The sequence below is a fragment of the Henckelia pumila genome, chromosome 2, assembly GCF_033568475.1.
Source record: "Henckelia pumila isolate YLH828 chromosome 2, ASM3356847v2, whole genome shotgun sequence".
In the NCBI taxonomy this organism is placed as follows: Eukaryota; Viridiplantae; Streptophyta; class Magnoliopsida; order Lamiales; family Gesneriaceae; genus Henckelia; species Henckelia pumila.
Window position 1 is genome coordinate 123533639 of NC_133121.1, and position 25825 is coordinate 123559463.

The following is a 25825-nucleotide window of genomic DNA, read 5'->3' on the forward strand; positions in this document are numbered from 1 at the left end:
TAGTGGGAAAGAATTGTAACGCCCGAAAATATTTAATTTTAATCCGAGAATAATTAATTTGGAGAATATTTGGAGTTTTGATTTAAATTCTAATATTCTTAAATTGATTAGGATTGAAATTGAATCAAATGAAAAATTGAGGACAGAATTGTAATTATTGCATAGTTGAGGGACTAAAGTGCAAAATTATGATTGTTAGTGGGACACTTGTTAGTTCTAAGCTGAGTCACGTGTGATTATCTTGCAATTCCATCAGATTATTCAGCACAAGGAAAGAAAGGAACCGAGAGCAAGAGCAAAGAGATCTCCAAGTTCAATCTTAATCTTCAAATCCTTATATCTTGAGCTACGATTATCCGATTTCGATTCCGAAAGATGTTTTGGAATCCTCTCGACGAAACCTTCGATTTGATGTAAGTTTCTTCTTTGTTCATCAGGGTTTGGTCATTAGAACATGGCAGATATCAGATGTTGGATATGTTTTGTGATTGTTGAGCTTCTATCTTTGATAATCTTGAAGTTTGATTGAAGATTGAGTTGTATATCATGTTCTTGTGATTCCCAATTATGATTTGATCTATATATATATGCTGTTCTGTTGATCTTGAAGCTTTAACAGTTGATGTTCATGTTAGAAATGTTGTAATTGAGTTCGGAATCGCCGAAGTACTACCGATATGCCGTTAAACTCGTGAATTGAAGTGTTTTGCTACTGTTCTTGCATTTAGAAGTTGTTGAGCTATTAGTTAATGGTTCCTTGATTGTTATGCTATCATTTCAGTGGTTGAACAGGGCATATCAACTCAAGAACGTCACCTCCGAAACCGATAAACAATAGAACAAGGTTGGTAGAGTTTGCCTTGAAGTTCTTGTTGAAGTTTGAATTGATATTGAGCAGATTGTGAGATGTGTTTGGTGATTGATCTTGTACAGTGTTAGTCAAGCTAGAAGACATCCTAAACATCAGATTTGAAAGGTAAAAGTGGACTACTATTTGATTGGGATTACAACTCGAGATGGTTTGTATCGAGCTCCCTCAATTCACATACTTGTTTGCTTAATTGCTCTTATGTGCTTTACCTTGATTTGTTGAATGAGTTGTTGATTTAGTGAATGTCTTGATAATGATATGTTTCATTCATCTTGATGACTTATTCCTTGAGTTTGAAATGAACGGAACTGTTCGAATAGACGATTTGAGGGATTGTATATGTATGGCCTGGGTGGTTGTTTTAGCCTAGCGTCTGATCTACATAGATAATGGCTTCAAAGTCTAGAGAAGCAAGATAGTAGCCCCACCTCGATAGGGTGTGTCGGTGGATTAGCTATGATATCTTCTTCTCGGGATCCCAACCGATGAATGACGAAATGAACCTTGTTTTGAAAACATGCATTGTATGTACTTTTATATTATGATTTTGATATATGTTGATTATGCATGTTTAGTTGCTTTTACTGGGAAATCTATTTCTCACCGGAGTTATCCGGCTATTGTTTTGTTGTATGTGTCATTGCAATAGGAGGGAGTGGAACCGGGCAAAGGCGTACTTAAAGAACAAGGGATGAGATAAACATAGCGTGATGATCCGAGTTAGATGTTGAATGTGTTTTCATGTTGTAGATTGGAACCTTGAATATGATCATGTTATTAGATACTTGTACCAAGACTTGTAGATGATTTAGTTGTGGTTTTGTTGATGTATATAGGATTGAAATATGTTGTAAATCCTTGAATCAACATGATGTATCTTGATCTTGAATGGTTGAATAATGCTTCTTGCATGTTTATGATTATGTTATAAGGCCTTAGAATTATCTATTCCTATCAATTATAGCATGTTAGAATGCATGTTAGATGTTGTGATCGATTAAACCATGTCTAGACTTTAGTAGGAAATGATCTTGAATCAAAGACCATGCATGATCTCGAATTTGACAGCAAGAAATATCTGTTCTTTTTCCTCTGTTTGGGTGCTCGCTCGATCGGGCAAAACCTGCCGATCGAGCGAGGCCACCAATTCTTGAACCCGAGAGTTGAGCATTTTGTGCTCGCTCGATCGGGGGTTTTTCCCCGATCGAGCAAGGTGCTCTGTTCTTAAATTTTTTTTTTTTATTATTTGTTTAGACTTTGTTTATTGTCTATTATTCTTGATGATTATTATTTGAGAGATTAGAACTCGGGTCGTCACAACAGGTGGTATCACCTGTTGTGACGACCCGAGTTTTAATCTCTCAAATAATAATCATCAAGAATAATAGACAATAATCAAAGTCTAAACAAATAATAATTTTTTTTTTTTAAGAAGCGAGCACCTCGCTCGATCGGGGAAAAACCCCCGATCGAGCGAGCACAAAATGCTCAACTCTCGGGTTCAAGAACTGGTGGCCTCGCTCGATCGGCAGGTTTTGCCCGATCGAGCGAGCACCCAAACAGAGGAAAAAGAACAGATATTTCTTGCTGTCAAATTCGAGATCATGCATGGTCTTTGATTCAAGATCATTTCCTACTAAAGTCTAGACATGGTTTAATCAATCACAACATCTAACATGCATTCTAACATGCTATAATTGATAGGAATATATCATTCTAAGGCCTTACAACATAATCATAAACATGCAAGAAGCATTATTCAACCATTCAAGATCAAGATACATCATGTTGATTCAAGGATTTACAACATATTTCAATCATATATACATCAACAAAACCACAACTAAATCATCTACAAGTCTTGGTACAGGTATCTAATAACATGATAATATTCAAGGTTCCAATCTACAACATGACAACTCATTCAACATCTAACTCGGATCATCACGCTATGTTCATCTCATCCCTTGTTCTTTAAGTACGCCTTTGCCCGGTTCCACTCCCTCCTATTGCAATGACACATACAACAAAACAATAGCCGGATAACTCCGGTGAGAAATAAATTTCCCAATAAAAGAAACTAAACATGCATAATCAACATATATCAAAATCATGATATAAAAGTACATACAATGCATGTTTTCAAAACAAGGTTCATTTCGTCATTCATCGATTGGGATCCCGAGAAGAAGATATCATAGCTAATCCACCGACACACCCTATCGAGGTGGGGCTACTATCTTGATTCTATAGACTTTGAAGCCATTATATATGTAGATCAGACGCTAGGCTAAAACAACCACCCAGGCCATACATATACAATCCCTCAAATCGTCTATTCGAACAGTTCCGTTCATTTCAAACTCAAGGAATAAGTCATCAAGATGAATGCAACATATCATTATCAAGGCATTCACTAAATCAACAACTCATTCAACAAATCAAGGTAAAGCACATAAGAGCAATTAAGAAAACAAGTATGTGAATTGAGGGAACTCGATACAAACCATCTCGAGTTGTAATCCCAATCAAATAGTAGTCCACTTTTACCTTTCAAATCTGATGTTTAGGATGTCTTCTAGCTTGACTAACACTGTACAAGATCAATCACCAAACACATCTCACAATCTGCTCAATATCAATTCAAACTTCAACAAGAACTTCAAGGCAAACTCTACCAACCTTGTTCTATTGTTTATCGGTTTCGGAGTTGACGTTCTTGAGTTGATATGCCCTGTTCAACCACTGAAATGATAGCATAACAATCAAGGAACCATTAACTAATAGCTCAACAACTTCTAAATGCAAGAACAGTAGCAAAACACTTCAATTCACGAGTTCAACGGCATATCGGTAGTACTTCGGCGATTCCGAACTCAATTACAACATTTCTAACATGAACATCAGCTGTTAAAGCTTCAAGATCAACAGAACAGCAGATATATATAGATCGAATCATAATTGGGAATCACAAGAACATGATATACAACTCAATCTTCAATCAAACTTCAAGATTATCAAAGATAGAAGCTCAACAATCACAAAACATATCCAACATCTGATATCTTCCATGTTCGAATGACCAAACCCTGATGAACAAAGAAGAAACTTACATCAAATCGAAGGTTTCGTCGAGAGGATTCCAAAACATCTTTCGGAATCGAAATCGGATAATCGTAGCTCAAGATATAAGGATTTGAAGATTAAGATTGAACTTGGAGATCTCTTTGCTCTTGCTCTCGGTTCCTTTCTTTCCTTGTGCTGAATAATCTGATGGAATTGCAAGATAATCACACGTGACTCAGCTTAGAACTAACAAGTGTCCCACTAACAATCACAATTTTGCACTTTAGTCCCTCAACTATGCAATAATTGCAATTCAGTCCTCAATTTCTCATTTGATTCAATTTCAATCCTAATCAATTTAAGAATATTAGAATTTAAATCAAAACTCCAAATATTCTCCAAATTAATTATTCTCGGATTAAAATTAAATATTTCCGGGCGTTACAATTCTCCGAGGCTGTGATTAATTGGTCTAAACCTACATCTGTTCCTGAGATTCGTAGTTTTATGGGATTGGCTGGGTATTATCGTCGATTCATTAAAGATTTTTCAAGTATTGCGAAGCCGATTACTCAGTTGACTCAGAAAAATGCTCCTTTTGTCTGGTCTGAAGCTTTTTAATCCAGTTTTATTGAGTTGAAGAAGCGACTGACCAGTGCACCAGTCTTGACGATTCCGTCAGGTATTGGTGGTTTCACTGTTTACTGTGAAGCATCTAATCGAGGATTGGGTTGTGTTTTGGTGCAGCGAGGACATGTGATTGCTTATGCCTCGAGACAGTTGAAGCCTCACAAAATCAGATATCCGATTCATGATCTTGAATTGGCCGCCATTGTATTTGCTTTGAAGATTTGGTGACATTATCTGTACGGGGAGCAGTTTGAGATTTATTCTGATCACAAGAGTCTGAAATATCTGTTTTCTCAGTCAGAATTAAATATGAGACAACGGAGGTGACTTGATTTGCTCAAAGATTTTGATTGTGAAATTAAGTATTATCCGGGAAAATCAAATGCAGCAGCAGATGCACTTAGTCGAAAGGTATGTTCTTTGTCCTTATCGACGATTGGTGTATCGAATTTGATTGAAAATTTTTGTTTATCTGGATTAGTATTTGATACAAATTATCAGCCATTACGACTCTATCAAATGCAAGTTGAACCAGCTTTATTGGTAAGAATTCGAGATGCTCAGAAACTTGATCAGAGTGTGCAGAATTCGATTGAGAAAGTAAGATCAGGGCATGTATCTGAATACCGGGTTCGAGATGATCTTCTTTACGTTCACAATCGCCTTGTAGTGCCTGATATTTCTGATGTGCGACAACAACTACTGACAGAGGCGCATTGTAGTCGTTATAGTATTCATCCTGGAGGTAGGAAGATGTATAATGATTTGAAGACTCGGTACTGGTGGAAACCAATGAAGTCTGATATCACTGATTTTGTATCTCGATGTCTGAACTGTCAACAGGTGAAGGCTGAAAGGAAGAAACCGCCTGGTTTGCTTCAGAGTTTATCAGTGCCTGAATGGAAATAGGATCATATTTCCATGGACTTCGTGACGAGATTACCTCGATCTTCTAGAGGTTATGATGCTATCTGGGTGATTATTGATAGATTGACGAAATCAGCATGTTTTATACCTTATCGTATGACGTATAGACATGATCAGATGACAGAGATTTATGTCCGTGAAGTTGTCAGATTACATGGTGTGCCAAAGTCTATTGTATCAGATCGTGATCCTCGACTTACATCGCACTTTTGGCATTGTTTGCAGAATGCTTTGGGTACTCAGCTTCGTCTGAGCACAGCTTATCATCCACATACAGACGGACAGTCTGAGCGTACCATTCAGACATTGAGGCCATGTTGAGAGCTGTAGTGCTAGATTTTGGCACGAGTTGGCAAGATTCATTACCTCTTTGTGAATTCTCGTACAACAACAGTTATCAATCGAGTATTGGAATGGCTCCTTTTGAAGCTTTATACGGAAGAAAGTGTCGATCTCCTTTGTATTGGGATGATATCTCTGATGTACCTGACACTGGCCCTGATATTATTCGTGACATGAATGATCAAGTAAAACTTATTCAGAAAAGAATGAAAACAGCTCAGGACAGACAAACAAAGTATGACAATATTCGACGTCGACCTTTGTCTTTTGAACAGGGGGATCGAGTATTTCTGAAGATTTCTCCTTTCAGAGGCACAGTCAGATTTGGCAAGCGAGGGAAGTTGTCTCCACGCTACATTGGTCCGTATGAAATTCTTGAGAAAATAGGCAATCTTGCCTATCGATTAGCTCTTCCTCCGGCGTTATCTGGAATACATGATGTCTTTCATGTATCGATGCTTCGAAAATACCTTGCTGATGAATCTCATGTGCTTCAATCTGATGAGGCTGAACTTGACGAGACTTTGAGTTATTTCGAAAAGCCAATTCAGATTCTTGATCGAAAGGACAAGCAACTTCGAACGAAGACTATTCCGCTTGTGAAAGTCCAGTGGAGTCGTCATGGTATTGAAGAAGCTACTTGGGAGACAGAATCCGATATGCGACAACGATTTCCAGAGATGTTTCATTGATGTGAGTCTCCTTTAGTTTTCTGTTATCTGTTATCTATTATGATCTGTTGATACTACTTGAGATTTCGAGGACGAAATCGTGTCTTAGTGGGGAAGAATTGTAGCGCCCGAAAATATTTAATTTTAATCTGAGAATAATTAATTTGGAGAATATTTGGAGTTTTGATTTAAATTCTAATATTCTTAAATTGATTAGGATTGAAATTGAATCAAATGAGAAATTGAGGACTGAATTGTAATTATTGCATAGTTGAGGGACTAAAGTGCAAAATTGTGATTGTTAGTGGGACACTTGTTAGTTCTAAGCTGAGTCACGTGTGATTATCTTGCAATTCCATCAGATTATTCAGCACAAGGAAAGAAAGGAACCGAGGGCAAGAGCAAAGAGATCTCCAAGTTCAATCTTAATCTTCAAATCCTTATATCTTGAGCTACGATTATCCGATTTCGATTCCGAAAGATGTTTTGGAATCCTCTCGACAAAACCTTCTATTTGATGTAAGTTTCTTCTTTGTTCATCAGGGTTTGGTCATTCGAACATGGCAGATATCAGATGTTGGATATGTTTTGTGATTGTTGAGCTTCTATCTTTGATAATCTTGAAGTTTGATTGAAGATTGAGTTGTATATCATGTTCTTGTGATTCCCAATTATGATTCGATCTATATATATCTGCTGTTCTATTGATCTTGAAGCTTTAACAGCTGATGTTCATGTTAGAAATGTTGTAATTGAGTTCGGAATCGCCGAAGTACTACCGATATGCCGTTGAACTCGTGAATTGAAGTGTTTTGCTACTGTTCTTGCATTTAGTGAAAGAGTGGGTGCCCGGTGAGCCAACTTGTGGCTAAGGGCTTTGATGACTCTTTTGTATAAACAATCTTTTGTTTAATATAATTTACACTTTTATTAATGGCAATGACTTTATCTTTCTTCATATTGTTATATTGTGATATACTATTGTTGTTTTGATAAAGACCTTGAATATACTATAGTGTATGTAAGATGTGGTAGAACATGGGGATGTCTATCATGAAACACATCTTATAGTCACTGTATATTCTAAACTGTTCCTAGTCGATTGAGCCGTCCGATAATAAGGATAAGGATCGCTCGAGTTTGAGACTAGCATTTGCGATGCGGAGTACCACGTTTCATTGGTAAGGAACATAGAGATGTTCAAAGCATGCAAATGGATATTCATATGATGAATGATCGAACTACCCTATCCGGACTTTCCAAGTGGTTATCACTTATCAAGTGGATATAGTCCGCGGTTTTGGTTGTACACCATTAGTCCTTACTACTTGAAACATCATTGAGACTCTATATGCTAGTACTGTGCTTTGACTCGTTTACCGACTCTATTGGGGTCATCAGGTGTCGGGATTGGGTACAGTTACAACACATATAGGAGTCGATGCTTTGTTGTCAAGGATTCACCACATACTTGCGAGTGTGGATATCCTATGCGATCTGAGGAGATATTAGTGTGACGAATCTCTGGCCAGAGTACATGATGTGATTTAAGAAATGGTTTCTTAGTAGCACATGCGATGTCACTATTTGATCTTCAAGATGCATTGCATAGTTATCGAATCTCGAGCGACTCTCGATATACCAATGGTTGTTGATTCGATCGGGATATATGGATGAAGGGACCGTACTGTACGCTAACCAAAATCTACTGGTTCTTGTAGGCACTATCAGTGATACCTAGGGAATCATGGGGCGATGTTTCTAGGCGCTCATACCATGATTCGATGGGCAAGTCGGAAATTGTTGTTCCGAGTCACAAGGAGTTGTGAGCCCACGGCTAGCTGTATCCCTGAACCATTGAGGGTCACACAGTGTAATGGTTTTTTAATCCCCGTTGAGATAGTTAAATTTAAAGAGTTAAATTTAATGAACGAAGAAGTTGGACTTCTTATTTAAGAGTAGAGGAGTAAGATTTCCTAAAATGACATAGGGATGACCATTTTTGGAAATCACTGAATTCGGATTCAGAAAAATTTATCTTGACTTTAAAAGGTGCAGAAATGGTTTCTGTGCACATTGGTGAAATCGGTTTATCAATCGGAGTCACGATGAATTTTATATTAATTTCTGAACATGCGGGCTTTGCTTGTCGGGCTTGAACTTATGACTAATGGGCCCTAAGCTGTTAGTGGCCTACATTATAAATAAGTTATTGCAGTACAGAAATTACACACAACAGGTCACAAGGATTTTTCGAAAACCCTAGTTTATTTTTAAAGGTGGCCGTCCCCCCCCTCTCCCTCTACTCGAGAAAAATCCAGCCTGTGATTTTGAATTACAGTCTGGTTTAACGGATCAAATTCGTTAATCTCTTCGTAGAAAACTTCTGATAGATTTTCTAGTGCAATCAATCAGAGGGATTAAATATCCGTTCGTGGACCTGATTGAAGAACAGTTCGTCCATCAGTTCCAGGGATATACAACAAGAGCAGAGAAATCTGTTGGTGTCCAAAATCTCGATTCGAGATTAAAGGTAAAAATTTTATAATTGTTATTTAATTTTTACACACACAATTTAATCGTAAGGTTGATACCCATTATGGAATCGTTCCATACAAAAATTTTTAAATTTCCGCTGCAACGGGTATCAATCATAATTGATCTGATCGCCGCGTTCTATAACATTTAGAAGTTGTTGAGCTATTAGTTAATGGTTCCTTGATTGTTATGCTATCATTTCAGTGGTTGAACAGGGCATATCAACTCAAGAACGTCAACTCCGAAACCGATAAACAATAGAACAAGGTTGGTAGAGTTTGCCTTGAAGTTCTTGTTGAAGTTTGAATTGATATTGAGCAGATTGTGAGATGTGTTTGGTGATTGATCTTGTACAGTGTTAGTCAAGCTAGAAGACATCCTAAACATCAGATTTGAAAGGTAAAAGTGGACTACTATTTGATTGGGATTACAACTCGAGATGGTTTGTATCGAGTTCTCTCAATTCACATACTTTTTTGCTTAATTGCTCTTATGTGCTTTACCTTGATTTGTTGAATGAGTTGTTGATTTAGTGAATGTCTTGATAATGATATGTTGCATTCATCTTGATGACTTATTCCTTGAGTTTGAAATGAACGGAACTGTTCGAATAGACGATTTGAGGGATTGTATATGTATGGCCTGGGTGGTTCTTTTAGCCTAGCGTCTGATCTACATATATAATGGCTTCAAAGTCTAGAGAAGCAAGATAGTAGCCCCACCTCGATAGGGTGTGTCGGTGGATTAGCTATGATATCTTCTTCTCGGGATCCCAACCGATGAATGACGAAATGAACCTTGTTTTGAAAACATGCATTGTATGTACTTTTATATCATGATTTTGATATATGTTGATTATGCATGTTTAGTTGCTTTTACTGGGAAATCTATTTCTCACCGGAGTTATCCGGCTATTCTTTTGTTGTATGTGTCATTGCAAAAGGAGGGAGTGGAACCGGGCAAAGGCGTACTTAAGGAACAAGGGATGAGATAAACATAGCGTGATGATCCGAGTTAGATGTTGAATGAGTTGTCATGTTGTAGATTGGAACCTTGAATATGATCATGTTATTAGATACTTGTACCAAGACTTGTAGATGATTTAGTTGTGGTTTTGTTGATGTATATAGGATTGAAATATGTTGTTAATCCTTGAATCAACATGATGTATCTTGATCTTAAATGGTTGAATAATGCTTCTTGCATGTTTATGATTATGTTGTAAGGCCTTAGAATGATCTATTCCTATCAATTATAGCATGTTAGAATGCATGTTAGATGTTGTGATTGATTAAACCATGTCTAGACTTTAGTAGGAAATGATCTTGAATCAAAGACCATGCATGATCTCGAATTTGACAGCAAGAAATATCTGTTCTTTTTCCTCTGTTTGGGTGCTCGCTCGATCGGGCAAAACTTGCCGATCGAGCGAGGCCACCAATTCTTGAACCCGAGAGTTGAGCATTTTGTGCTCGCTCGATCGGGGGTTTTTCCTCGATCGAGCGAGGTGCTCTGTTCTTAAAAAAAAAAAAAAAATTTTTTTATTATTTGTTTAGACTTTGTTTATTGTCTATTATTCTTGATGATTATTATTTGAGAGATTAGAACTCGGGTCGTCACAACAGGTGATACCACCTGTTGTGACGACCCGAGTTCTATTCTCTCAAATAATAATCATCAAGAATAATAGACAATAATCAAAGTCTAAACAAATAATAATTTTTTTTTTTTAAGAACAGAGCACCTCGCTCGATCGGGGAAAAACCCCCGATCGAGCGAGCACAAAATGCTCAACTCTCGGGTTCAAGAATTGGTGGCCTCGCTCGATCGGCAGGTTTTGCCCGATCGAGCGAGCACCCAAACAGAGGAAAAAGAACAGATATTTCTTGCTGTCAAATTCGAGATCATGCATGGTCTTTGATTCAAGATCATTTCCTACTAAAGTCTAGACATAGTTTAATCAATCACAACATCTAACATGCATTCTAACATGCTATAATTGATAGGAATAGATCATTCTAAGGCCTTAAAACATAATCATAAACATGCAAGAAGCATTATTCAACCATTCAAGATCAAGATACATCATGTTGATTCAAGGATTTACAACATATTTCAATCCTATATACATCAACAAAACCACAACTAAATCATCTACAAGTCTTGGTACAAGTATCTAATAACATGATCATATTCAAGGTTCCAATCTACAACATGACAACTCATTCAACATCTAACTCGGATCATCACGCTATGTTCATCTCATCTCTTGTTCTTTAAGTACGCCTTTGCCCGGTTCCACTCCCTCCTATTGCAATGACACATACAACAAAACAATAGCCGGATAACTCCGGTGAGAAATAAATTTTCCAGTAAAAGCAACTAAACATGCATAATCAACATATATCAAAATCATGATATAAAAGTACATACAATGCATGTTTTCAAAACAAGGTTCATTTTGTCATTCATCGATTGGGATCCCGAGAAGAAGATATCATAGCTAATACACCGACACACCCTATCGAGGTGGGGCTACTATCTTGCTTCTCTAGACTTTGAAGCCATTATATATGTAGATCAGACGCTAGGCTAAAACAACCACCCAGGCCATACATATACAATCGCTCAAATCGTCTATTCGAACAGTTCCGTTCATTTCAAACTCAAGGAATAAGTCATCAAGATGAATGCAACATATCATTATCAAGGCATTCACTAAATCAACAACTCATTCAACAAATCAAGGTAAAGCACATAAGAGCAATTAAGCAAACAAGTATGTGAATTGAGGGAACTCGATACAAACCATCTCGAGTTGTAATCCCAATCAAATAGTAGTCCACTTTTACCTTTCAAATCTGATGTTTAGGATGTCTTCTAGCTTGACTAAAACTGTACAAGATCAATCACCAAACACATCTCACAATCTGCTCAATATCAATTCAAACTTCAACAAGAACTTCAAGGCAAACTCTACCAACCTTGTTCTATTGTTTATCGGTTTCGGAGTTGACGTTCTTGAGTTGATATGCCCTGTTCAACCACTGAAATGATAGCATAACAATCAAGGAACCATTAACTAATAGCTCAACAACTTCTAAATGCAAGAACAGTAGCAAAACACTTCAATTCACGAGTTCAACGGCATATCGGTAGTACTTCGGCGATTCCGAACTCAATTACAACATTTCTAACATGAACATCAGCTATTAAATCTTCAAGATCAACAGAACAGCAGATATATATAGATTGAATCATAATTGGGAATCACAAGAACATGATATACAACTCAATCTTCAATCAAACTTCAAGATTATCAAAGATAGAAGCTCAACAATCACAAAACATATCCAACATCTGATATCTGCCATGTTCGAATGACCAAACCCTGATGAACAAAGAAGAAACTTATATCAAATCGAAGGTTTCGTCGAGAGGATTCCAAAACATCTTTCGGAATCGAAATCGGATAATCGTAGCTCAAGATATAAGGATTTGAAGATTAAGATTGAACTTGGAGATCTCTTTGCTCTTGCTCTCGGTTCCTTTCTTTCCTTGTGCTGAATAATCTGATGGAATTGCAAGATAATCACACGTGACTCAGCTTATAACTAACAAGTATCCCACTAACAATCACAATTTTGCACTTTAGTCCCTCAACTATGCAATAATTGCAATTCAGTCCTCAATTTCTCATTTGATTCAATTTCAATCCTAATCAATTTAAGAATATTAGAATTTAAATCAAAACTCCAAATATTCTCCAAATTCATTATTCTCGGATTAAAATTAAATATTTCCGGGCGTTACAATTCTTCCCCACTAAGACACGATTTCGTCCTCGAAATCTCAAGTAGTATCAACAGATCATAATAGATAACAGATAACAGAAAACTAAAGGAGACTCACATCAATGAAACATCTCTGGAAATCGTTGTCGCATATCGGATTCTGTCTCCCAAGTAGCTTCTTCAATACCATGACGACTCCACTGGACTTTCACAAGCGGAATAGTCTTCGTTCGAAGTTGCTTGTCCTTTCGATCAAGAATCTGAATTGGCTTTCTCGTCAAGTTCAGCCTCATCAGATTGAAGCACATGAGATTCATCAGCAAGGTATTTTTGAAGCATCGATACATGAAAGACATCATGTATTCCAGATAACGCCGGAGGAAGAGCTAATCGATAGGCAAGATTGCCTATTTTCTCAAGAATTTCATACGGACCAATGTAGCGTGGAGACAACTTCCCTCGCTTGACAAATCTGACTGTGCCTCTGAAAGGAGAAATCTTCAGAAATACTCGATCCCCCTGTTCAAAAGACAAAGGTCGACGTCGAATATTGGCATACTTCATTTGTCTATCCTGAGCTGTTTTCATTCTTTTCTGAATAAGTTTTACTTGATCATTCATGTCACGAATCATATCAGGGCCAGTGTCAGGTACATCAGAGATATCATCCCAATACAAAGGAGATCGACACTTTCTTCCGTATAAAGCTTCAAAAGGAGCCATTCCAATACTCGATTGATAACTGTTGTTGTACGAGAATTCACAAAGTGGTAATGAATCTTGCCAACTCGTGCCAAAATCTAGCACTATAGCTCTCAACATGTCCTCCAATGTCTGAATGGTACGCTCAGACTGTCCGTCTATATGTGGATGATAAGCTGTGCTCAGACGAAGCTGAGTACCCAAAGCATTCTGCAAACTGTGCCAAAAGTGCGATGTAAATCGAGGATCACGATTTGATACAATAGACTTCGGCACACCATGTAATCTGACAACTTCACGGACATAAATCTCTGCCATCTGATCATGTCTATACGTCATACGATAAGGTATAAAACATGCTGATTTCGTCAATCTATCAATAATCACCCAGATAGCATCATAACCTCTAGAAGATTGAGGTAATCTCGTCACAAAGTCCATGGAAATATAATCCCATTTCCATTCAGGCACTGATAAACTCTGAAGCAAACCAGGCGGTTTCTTCCTTTCAGCCTTCACATGTTGATAGTTCAGACATCGAGATACAAAATCAGTGATATCAGACTTCATTGGTTTCCACCAGTACCGAGTCTTCAAATTGTTATACATCTTCCTACCTCCAGGATAAATACTATAACGACTACAATGCGCCTCTATCAGTAGTTGTTGCCGCACATCAGAAATATCAGGCACTACAAGGCGATTGTGAATTTAAAGAAGATCATCTCGAACCCGGTATTCAGATACATGCCCTGATCGTACTTTCTCAATCGAATTCTGCACACTCTGATCAAGTTTCTGTGCATCTCGAATTCTTACCAATAAAGCTGGTTCAACTTGCATTTGATAGAGTCGCAATGGCTGATAATTTGTATCAAATACTAATCCAGATAAACAACAATTTTCAATCAAATTCTATACACCAATAGTCGATAAGGACAAAGAACATACCTTTCGACTAAGTGCATCTGCTGCTGCATTTGATTTCCCCGGATAGTACTTAATTTCACAATCAAAATCTTTGAGCAAATCAAGCCACCTCCGCTGTATCATATTTAATTCTGACTGAGAAAACAAATATTTCAGACTCTTGTGATCAGAATAAATCTCAAACTGCTCCTCTTACAGATAATGTCGCCAAATCTTCAAAGCAAATACAATGGCGGCCAATTCAAGATCATGAATCGGATATCTGATTTCGTGAGGCTTCAACTGTCTCGAGGCATAAGCAATCACATGTCCCCGGTGCATCCCATACGTTTCTATCTGCCAAATTTGTTGCATTGCATTCTTTGCCTGTTGAAACATTACCGGTTGTAGTATCTGTTTCTTCTCCTTTGGGGAGGGGTCTTATCTCGATTCAGATAGTAAAGAATTGTGTACTACAGTATGAGGGTAATGAGATTGAGATCGATTGTTTCGTACTTGGTATGTCTGATTTTGATTGTATTATTGGGATTGATATGCTAAACAAGTACAGAGCTACCGTCGATTGCTTTCAGAAGGTAGTGAGATTCAGACCTGAGATGGCTGGAGAATGGAAGTTCTATGGTAAGGGTTCACGTGCTAAGATTCCTCTTATTTCTGTATTATCTATGACCCGACTTTTGCTGAAAGGAGCGGAGAGATTTCTTGTTTATGCAGTGGATTTGTTGAAAGCTAGCCTGAACCTGGCTGACTTGCCAGTGGTTAGTGAATTTGCGGACGTCTTTCCGGATGAAATTCCAGGATTACCTCTGTATCGTGAGATTGACTTCAACATTGAACTGATGCCAGGAACTGCACCGATATCGAAAGCACCTTATCGAATGGCACCAGTGGAATTGAAAGAGTTGAAAGAACAGTTAGAAGATTTACTGGCCAAGGGATACATTCGACCCAGTGTTTCTCCTTGGGGTTCTCCAGTACTGTTTGTCAGAAAGAAAGACGGTTCAATGAGATTATGTATCGACTACCGACAACTGAACAAGGCTACAGTAAAGAACAAATACCCTTTGCCTCGTATTGATGATTTATTTGATCAGTTGCAGGGTTCTTCAGTGTATTCCAAGATCGATCTGAGATCTGGATACCATCAGCTGAGATTTGATATTCCTAAGACTGCATTCAGAACCAGGTATGGCCATTATGAGTTTATAGTTATGCCGTTTGGTTTGACGAATGCTCCAGCTGTATTTATGGCTTTGATGAACCGTGTGTTTCAGAAATATCTAGATGATTTCGTGATTATATTTATTGATGATATTCTGATATATTCCAAGAATCTGATTGATCATTCTGAGCATTTGAGAACTGTATTGAAGACTCTGAGATCTGAGAAGCTGTATGCGAAATTGTCAAAATGTGAGTTTTGGCTGAAACAGGTGGTTTTTCTTGGACATATTATATCTGGGAATGGTATTTCTGTTGATCCAAGTAAAGTCGAGGCTGTGATTAATTGGTCTAGACCTACATCTGTTCCTGAGATTCGTAGTTTTATGGGATTGGCTGGGTATTATCGTCGATTCATTAAAGATATTTCAAGTATTGCGAAGCCGATTACTCAGTTGACTCAGAAAAATGCTCCTTTTGTCTGGTCTGAAGCTTGTGAATCCAGTTTTATTGAGTTGAAGAAGCGACTGACCAGTGCACCAGTCTTGACGATTCTGTCAGGTACTGGTGGTTTCACTGTTTACCTCGATGCATACCACCTGTTGTGACGACCAAAGTTCTAATCTCTCAAATAATAATCATCAAGAATAATAGACAATAATCAAAGTCTAAACAAATAATAAAAAATTTTTTTTTTTTTTTAAGAACAGAGCACCTCGCTCGATCGGGGATTTTAAACCCCCGATCGAGCGAGCACAAAATGCTCAACTCTCGGGTTCAAGAATTGGTGGCCTCGCTCGATCGGCAGGTTTTGCCCGATCGAGCGAGCACCCAAACAAAGGAAAAAGAACAGATATTTCTTGCTGTCAAATTCGAGATCATGCATGGTCTTTGATTCAAGATCATTTCCTACTAAAGTCTAGACATGGTTTAATCAATCACAACATCTAACATGCATTCTAACATGCTATAATTGATAGGAATAGATCATTCTAAGGCCTTACAACATAATCATAAACATGCAAGAAGCATTATTCAACCATTCAAGATCAAGATACATCATGTTGATTCAAGGATTTACAACATATTTCAATCCTATATACATCAACAAAACCACAACTAAATCATCTACAAGTCTTGGTACAAGTATCTAATAACATGATCATATTCAAGGTTCCAATCTACAACATGACAACTCATTCAACATCTAACTCGGATCATCACGCTATGTTCATCTCATCCCTTGTTCTTTAAGTACGCCTTTGCCCGGTTCCACTCCCTCCTATTGCAATGACACATACAACAAAACAATAGCCGGATAACTCCGGTGAGAAATAGATTTCCCAGTAAAAGCAACTAAACATGCATAATCAACATATATCAAAATCATGATATAAAAGTACATACAATGCATGTTTTCAAAACAAGGTTCATTTCGTCATTCATCGGTTGGGATCCCGAGAAGAAGATATCATAGCTAATCCACCGACACACCCTATCGAGGTGGGGCTACTATCTTGCTTCTCTAGACTTTGAAGCCATTATATATGTAGATCAGACGCTAGGCTAAAACAACCACCCAGGTCATACATATACAATCCCTCAAATCGTCTATTCAAACAGTTCCGTTCATTTCAAACTCAAGGAATAAGTCATCAAGATGAATGCAACATATCATTATCAAGGCATTCACTAAATCAACAACTCATTCAACAAATCAAGGTAAAGCACATAAGAGCAATTAAGCAAACAAGTATGTGAATTGAGGGAACTCGATACAAACCATCTCGAGTTGTAATCCCAATCAAATAGTAGTCCACTTTTACCTTTCAAATCTGATGTTTAGGATGTCTTCTAGCTTGACTAACACTGTACAAGATCAATCACCAAACACATCTCACAATCTGCTCAATATCAATTCAAACTTCAACAAGAACTTCAAGGCAAACTCTACCAACCTTGTTCTATTGTTTATCGGTTTCGGAGTTGACATTCTTGAGTTGATATGCCCTGTTCAACCACTGAAATGATAGCATTACAATCAAGGAACCATTAACTAATAGCTCAACAACTTCTAAATGCAAGAACAGTAGCAAAACACTTCAATTCACGAGTTCAACGGCATATCGGTAGTAATTCGACGATTTCGAACTCAATTACAACATTTCTAACATGAACATCGGCTGTTAAAGCTTCAAGATCAACAGAACAGCAGATATATATATATCGAATCATAATTGGGAATCACAAGAACATGATATACAACTCAATCTTCAATCAAACTTCAAGATTATCAAAGATAGAAGCTCAACAATCACAAAACATATCCAACATCTGATATCTGCCATGTTCGAATGAACAAACCCTGATGAACAAAGAAGAAACTTACATCAAATCGAAGGTTTCGTCGAGAGGATTCCAAAACATCTTTCGGAATCAAAATCAGATAATCGTAGCTCAAGATATAAGGATTTGAAGATTAAGATTGAACTTGGAGATCTCTTTGCTCTTGCTCTCGGTTCCTTTCTTTTCTTGTGCTGAATAATCTGATGAAATTGCAAGATAATCACACGTGACTCAGCTTATAACTAACAAGTGTCCCACTAACAATCACAATTTTGCACTTTAGTCCCTCAACTATGCAATAATTGCAATTCAGTCCTCAATTTCTCATTTGATTCAATTTCAATCCTAATCAATTTAAGAATATTAGAATTTAAATCAAAACTCCAAATATTCTCCAAATTAATTATTCTCGAATTAAAATTAAATATTTCCGGGCGCCCTCAAATCGTCTATTCGAACAGTTCCGTTCATGTCAAACTCAAGGAATAAGTCATCAAGATGAATGCAACATATCATTATCAAGGCATTCACTAAATCAACAACTCATTCAATAAATCAAGGTAAAGCACATAAGAGCAATTAAGCAAACAAGTATGTGAATTGAGGGAACTCGATACAAACCATCTCGAGTTGTAATCCCAATCAAATAGTAGTCCACTTTTACCTTTCAAATCTGATGTGTAGGATGTCTTCTAGCTTGACTAACACTGTACAAGATCAATCACCAAACACATCTCACAATCTGCTCAATATCAATTCAAACTTCAACAAGAACTTCAAGGCAAACTCTACCAACCTTGTTCTATTGTTTATCGGTTTCGGAGTTGACATTCTTGAGTTGATATGCCCTGTTCAACCACTGAAATGATAGCATAACAATCAAGGAACCATTAACTAATAGCTCAACAACTTCTAAATGCAAGAACAGTAGCAAAACACTTCAATTCACGAGTTCAACGGCATATCGGTAGTACTTCGGCGATTCCGAACTCAATTACAACATTTCTAACATGAAAATCAGCTGTTAAAGCTTCAAGATCAACATAACAGCAGATATATATAGATCGAATCATAATTGGGAATCACAAGAACATGATATACAACTCAATCTTCAATCAAACTTCAAGATTATCAAAGATAGAAGCTCAACAATCACAAAACATATCCAACATCTGATATCTGCCATGTTCGAATGACCAAACCCTGATGAACAAAGAAGAAACTTACATCAAATCGAAGGTTTCATTGAGAGGATTCCAAAACATCTTTCGGAATCGAAATCGGATAATCGTAGCTCAAGATATAAGGATTTGAAGATTAAGATTGAACTTGGAGATCTCTTTGCTCTTGCTCTCGGTTCCTTTCTTTCCTTGTGCTGAATAATCTGATGGAATTGCAAGATAATCACACGTGACTCAGCTTAGAACTAACAAGTGTCCCACTAACAATCATAATTTTGCACTTTAGTCCCTCAACTATGCAATAATTGCAATTCAGTCCTCAATTTCTCATTTGATTCAATTTCAATCCTAATCAATTTAAGAATATTAGAATTTAAATCAAAACTCCAAATATTCTCCAAATTAATTATTCTCGGATTAAAATTAAATATTTTCGGGCGCCCTCAAATCGTCTATTCGAACAGTTCCGTTCATGTCAAACTCAAGGAATAAGTCATCAAGATGAATGCAACATATCATTATCAAGGCATTCACTAAATCAACAACTCATTCAACAAATCAAGGTAAAGCACATAAGAGCAATTAAGCAAACAAGTATGTGAATTGAGGGAACTCGATACAAACCATCTCGAGTTGTAATCCCAATAAAATAGTAGTCCACTTTTACCTTTCAAATCTGATGTTTAGGATGTCTTCTAGCTTGACTAACACTGTACAAGATCAATCACCAAACACATCTCACAATCTGCTCAATATCAATTCAAACTTCAACAAGAACTTCAAGGCAAACTCTACCAACCTTGTTCTATTGTTTATCGGTTTTGGAGTTGACGTTCTTGAGTTGATATGCCCTGTTCAACCACTGAAATGATAGCATAACAATCAAGGAACCATTAACTAATAGCTCAACAACTTCTAAATGCAAGAACAGTAGCAAAACACTTCAATTCACGAGTTCAACGGCATATCAGTAGTACTTCGGCGATTCCGAACTTAATTACAACATTTCTAACATGAACATCAGCTGTTAAAGCTTCAAGATCAACAGAACAGCAGATATATATATATCTAATCATAATTGGGAATCACAAGAACATGATATACAACTCAATCTTCAATCAAACTTCAAGATTATCAAAGATAGAAGCTCAACAATCACAAAACATATCCAACATCTGATATCTGCCATGTTCGAATGACCAAACCCTGATGAACAAAGAAGAAACTTACATCAAATCGAAGGTTTCGTCGAGAGGATTCCAAAACATCTTTCGGAATCAAAATCGGATAATCGTAGCTCAAGATATAAGTATTTGAAGATTAAATTGAACTTGGAGATCTCTTTGCTCTTGCTCTCGGTTCCTTTCTTTCCTTGTGCTGAATAATCTGATGGAATTGCAAGATAATCACACATGACTCAGCTTATAACTAACAAGTGTCCCACTAACAATCACAATTTTGCACTTTAGTCCCTCAACTATGCAATAATTGCAATTCAGTCCTCAATTTCTCATTTGATTCAATTTCAATCCTAATCAATTTAAGAATATTAGAATTTAAATCAAAACTCCAAATATTCTCCAAATTAATTATTCTCGGATTAAAATTAAATATTTCCGGGCTCCCTCAAATCGTCTATTCGAACAGTTCCGTTCATGTCAAACTCAAGGAATAAGTCATGAAGATGAATGCAACATATCATTATCAAGGCATTCACTAAATCAACAACTCATTCAACAAATCAAGGTAAAGCACATAAGAGCAATTAAGCAAACAAGTATGTGAATTGAGGGAACTCGATACAAACCATCTCGAGTTGTAATCCCAATCAAATAGTAGTCCATTTTACCTTTCAAATCTGATGTTTAGGATGTCTTCTAGCTTGACTAACACTGTACAAGATCAATCACCAAACACATCTCACAATCTGCTCAATATCAATTCAAACTTCAACAAGAACTTCAAGGCAAACTCTACCAACCTTGTTCTATTGTTTATCGGTTTCGGAGTTGACATTCTTGAGTTGATATGCCCTGTTCAACCACTGAAATGATAGCATTACAATCAAGGAACCATTAACTAATAGCTCAACAACTTCTAAATGCAAGAACAGTAGCAAAACACTTCAATTCACGAGTTCAACGGCATATCGGTAGTAATTCGGCGATTTCGAACTCAATTACAACATTTCTAACATGAACATCAGCTGTTAAAGCTTCAAGATCAACAGAACAGCAGATATATATATATCGAATCATAATTGGGAATCACAAGAACATGATATACAACTCAATCTTCAATCAAACTTCAAGATTATCAAAGATAGAAGCTCAACAATCACAAAACATATCCAACATCTGATATCTGCCATGTTCGAATGAACAAACCCTGATGAACAAAGAAGAAACTTACATCAAATCGAAGGTTTCGTCGAGAGGATTCCAAAACATCTTTCGGAATCAAAATCAAATAATCGTAGCTCAAGATATAAGGATTTGAAGATTAAGATTGAACTTGGAGATCTCTTTGCTCTTGCTCTCGGTTCCTTTCTTTTCTTGTGCTGAATAATCTGATGAAATTGCAAGATAATCACACGTGACTCAGCTTATAACTAACAAGTGTCCCACTAACAATCACAATTTTGCACTTTAGTCCCTCAACTATGCAATAATTGCAATTCAGTCCTCAATTTCTCATTTGATTCAATTTCAATCCTAATCAATTTAAGAATATTAGAATTTAAATCAAAACTCCAAATATTCTCCAAATTAATTATTCTCGGATTAAAATTAAATATTTCCGGGCACCCTCAAATCGTCTATTCGAACAGTTCCGTTCATGTCAAACTCAAGGAATAAGTCATCAAGATGAATGCAACATATCATTATCAAGGCATTCACTAAATCAACAACTCATTCAACAAATCAAGGTAAAGCACATAAGAGCAATTAAGCAAACAAGTATGTGAATTGAGGGAACTCGATACAAACCATCTCGAGTTGTAATCCCAATCAAATAGTAGTCCACTTTTACCTTTCAAATCTGATGTGTAGGATGTCTTCTAGCTTGACTAACACTGTACAAGATCAATCACCAAAAACATCTCACAATCTGCTCAATATCAATTCAAACTTCAACAAGAACTTCAAGGCAAACTCTACCAACCTTGTTCTATTGTTTATCGGTTTCGGAGTTGACGTTCTTGAGTTGATATGCCCTGTTCAACCACTGAAATGATAGCATAACAATCAAGGAACCATTAAATAATAGCTCAACAACTTCTAAATCCAAGAACAGTAGCAAAACACTTCAATTCACGAGTTCAACGGCATATCGGTAGTACTTCGGCGATTCCGAACTCAATTACAACATTTCTAACATGAAAATCAGCTGTTAAAGCTTCAAGATCAACAGAACAGCAGATATATATATATCGAATCATAATTGGGAATCACAAGAACATGATATACAACTCAATCTTCAATCAAACTTCAAGATTATCAAAGATAGAAGCTCAACAATCAAAAAACATATCCAACATCTGATATCTGCCATGTTCGAATGACCAAACCCTGATGAACAAAGAAGAAACTTACATCAAATCGAAGGTTTCATTGAGAGGATTCCAAAACATCTTTCGGAATCGAAATCGGATAATCGTAGCTCAAGATATAAGGATTTGAAGATTAAGATTGAACTTGGAGATCTCTTTGCTCTTGCTCTCGGTTCCTTTCTTTCCTTGTGCTGAATAATCTGATGGAATTGCAAGATAATCACACGTGACTCAGCTTAGAACTAACAAGTGTCCCACTAACAATCATAATTTTGCACTTTAGTCCCTCAACTATGCAATAATTGCAATTCAGTCCTCAATTTCTCATTTGATTCAATTTCAATCCTAATCAATTTAAGAATATTAGAATTTATATCAAAACTCCAAATGTTCTCCAAATTAATTATTCTCGGATTAAAATTAAATATTTTCGGGCGCCCTCAAATCGTCTATTCGAACAGTTTCGTTCATGTCAAACTCAAGGAATAAGTCATCAAGATGAATGCAACATATCATTATCAAGGCATTCACTAAATCAACAACTCATTCAACAAATCAAGGTAAAGCACATAAGAGCAATTAAGCAAACAAGTATGTGAATTGAGGGAACTCGATACAAACCATCTCGAGTTGTAATCCCAATAAAATAGTAGTCCACTTTTACCTTTCAAATCTGATGTTTAGGATGTCTTCTAGCTTGACTAACACTGTACAAGATCAATCACCAAACACATCTCACAATCTGCTCAATATCAATTCAAACTTCAACAAGAACTTCAAGGCAAACTCTACCAACCTTGTTCTATTGTTTATCGGTTTCGGAGTTGACGTTCTTGAGTTGATATGCCCTGTTCAACCACTGAAATGATAGCATAACAATCAAGGAACCATTAACTAATAGCTCAACAACTTCTAAATGCAAGAACAGTAGCAAAACACTTCAATTCACGAGTTCAATGGCATATCAGTAGTACTTCGGCGATTCCGAACTCAATTACAACATTTCTAACATGAACATCAGCTGTTAAAGCTTCAAGATCAACAGAACAGCAGATATATATATATCTAATCATAATTGGGAATCATAAGAACATGATATACAACTCAATCTTCAATCAAACTTCAAGATTATCAAAGATAGAAGCTCAACAATCACAAAACATATCCAACATCTGATATCTGCCATGTTCGAATGACCAAACCCTGATGAACAAAGAAGAAACTTACATCAAATCGAAGGTTTCGTCGAGAGGATTCCAAAACATCTTTCGGAATCGAAATCGGATAATCGTAGCTCAAGATATAAGGATTTGAAGATTAAGATTGAACTTGGAGATCTCTTTGCTCTTGCTCTCGGTTCCTTTCTTTCCTTGTGCTGAATAATCTGATGGAATTGCAAGATAATCACACGTGACTCAGCTTAGAACTAACAAGTGTCCCACTAACAATCACAATTTTGCACTTTAGTGTTGGAAAACTGGCGGTCAGATCAATCACGATTGATACCCGGTGCAGCGGAAGTTTAAAAATTTTATTATGGAACAATTCCATAGTGTGAGTATCAACCGTTCAACGATTAAATTATTTGTGTGTGTAAAATTAAATAACTATTATTAATTTTACCTTCAATCTCGAAGAGAGATTATTGGACACCATACAGATTTCTCTGCGCTTCTTGTATCTCCCAGGAACTGATGAACTCCTTCTATCAGGTCCACGAATAGAGGTTTAATCCCTCTGATAGATTGCACTAGAAAATCTATCAGAAGTTTTCTACGAAGAGAATAAACGAATTTGATTCGCTATTCCAGACTGCAATTCAAAATCACAGACCGGAATTTCTCACGCAGAGAAGGGAGGGGGCGGCCGAATTTGAGAGAGAGGAGGCTAGGGTTTTTCGAAAATTGCTCTAAAAATTATGACCTGTTGTGTGTAATTTCTGTACTGCAATAACTTATTTATAATGCAGGCCACTAACACCTTAGGGCCCATTAGTCATAAGTTGAGGCCCGACAGGCAAAGCCCGCATGTTCAGAAATTAATATAAAATTCATCGTGACTCCGATTGATGAACCGATTTCACCAATGTGCACAGAAACCATTTCTGCACATTTTAAAGTCAAGATAAATTTTCCTGAATCCGAATTCAGTGGTTTCCAAAAATGTCCATCCCTATGTCATTTTAGGAAATCCTACTCCCTTACTCTTATTTAAGAAGTCCAACTTCTTTATTCATTAAATTTAACTCTTTAAATTTAACTATCTCAACGGGGATTAAAACTCCATTACACTGTGTGACCCTCAATGGTTCAGGGATACAGCTAGCCGTGGGCTCACAACTCTTTGTGACTCGGAACAACACTTTCCGACTTGCCCAACGAATCATGGTAAAGCGCCTAGCAACATCGCCCCATGATTCCCTAGGTATCACTGATAGTGCCTACAAGAACCAGTAGATTTTGGTTAGCGTACAGTACGGTCCCTTCATCCATATATCCCGATCGAATCAACAACCATTGGTATATCGAGAGTCGCTCAAGATTCGATAACTATGCAATAAATCTTGAAGATCAAATTAGTGACATCGCATGTGCTACTAAGAAACCATTTCTTAAATCACATCATGTACTCTGGCCAGAGATTCGTCACACTAATAGCTCCTCAGATCGCATATGATATCCACACTCGCAAGTACGTGGTGAATCCTTGACAACAATGCATCGACTCCTATATGTGTTGTAACTGTACCCAATCCCGACACCTGATGACCCCAATAGAGTCGGTAAACGAGTCAAAGCACAGTACTAGCATACAGAGTCTCCATGATGTTTCAAGTAGTAAGGACTAATGGTGTACAACCAAAACCGCGGACTTTATCCACTCGATAAGTGATAACCACTTGGAAAGTCCGGATAAGGTGAAAGAGTGGGTGCCCAGTGAGCCAACTTGTGGCTATGGGCTTTGATGACTCTTTGTACAAACGATCTTTTGTTTAATGTAATTTACACTTTTATTAATGGCAATGACTTTATCTTTCTTCATATTGTTATATTGTGATATACTATTGTTGTTTTGATAAAGACCTTGAATATACTATAGTGTATGTAAGATGT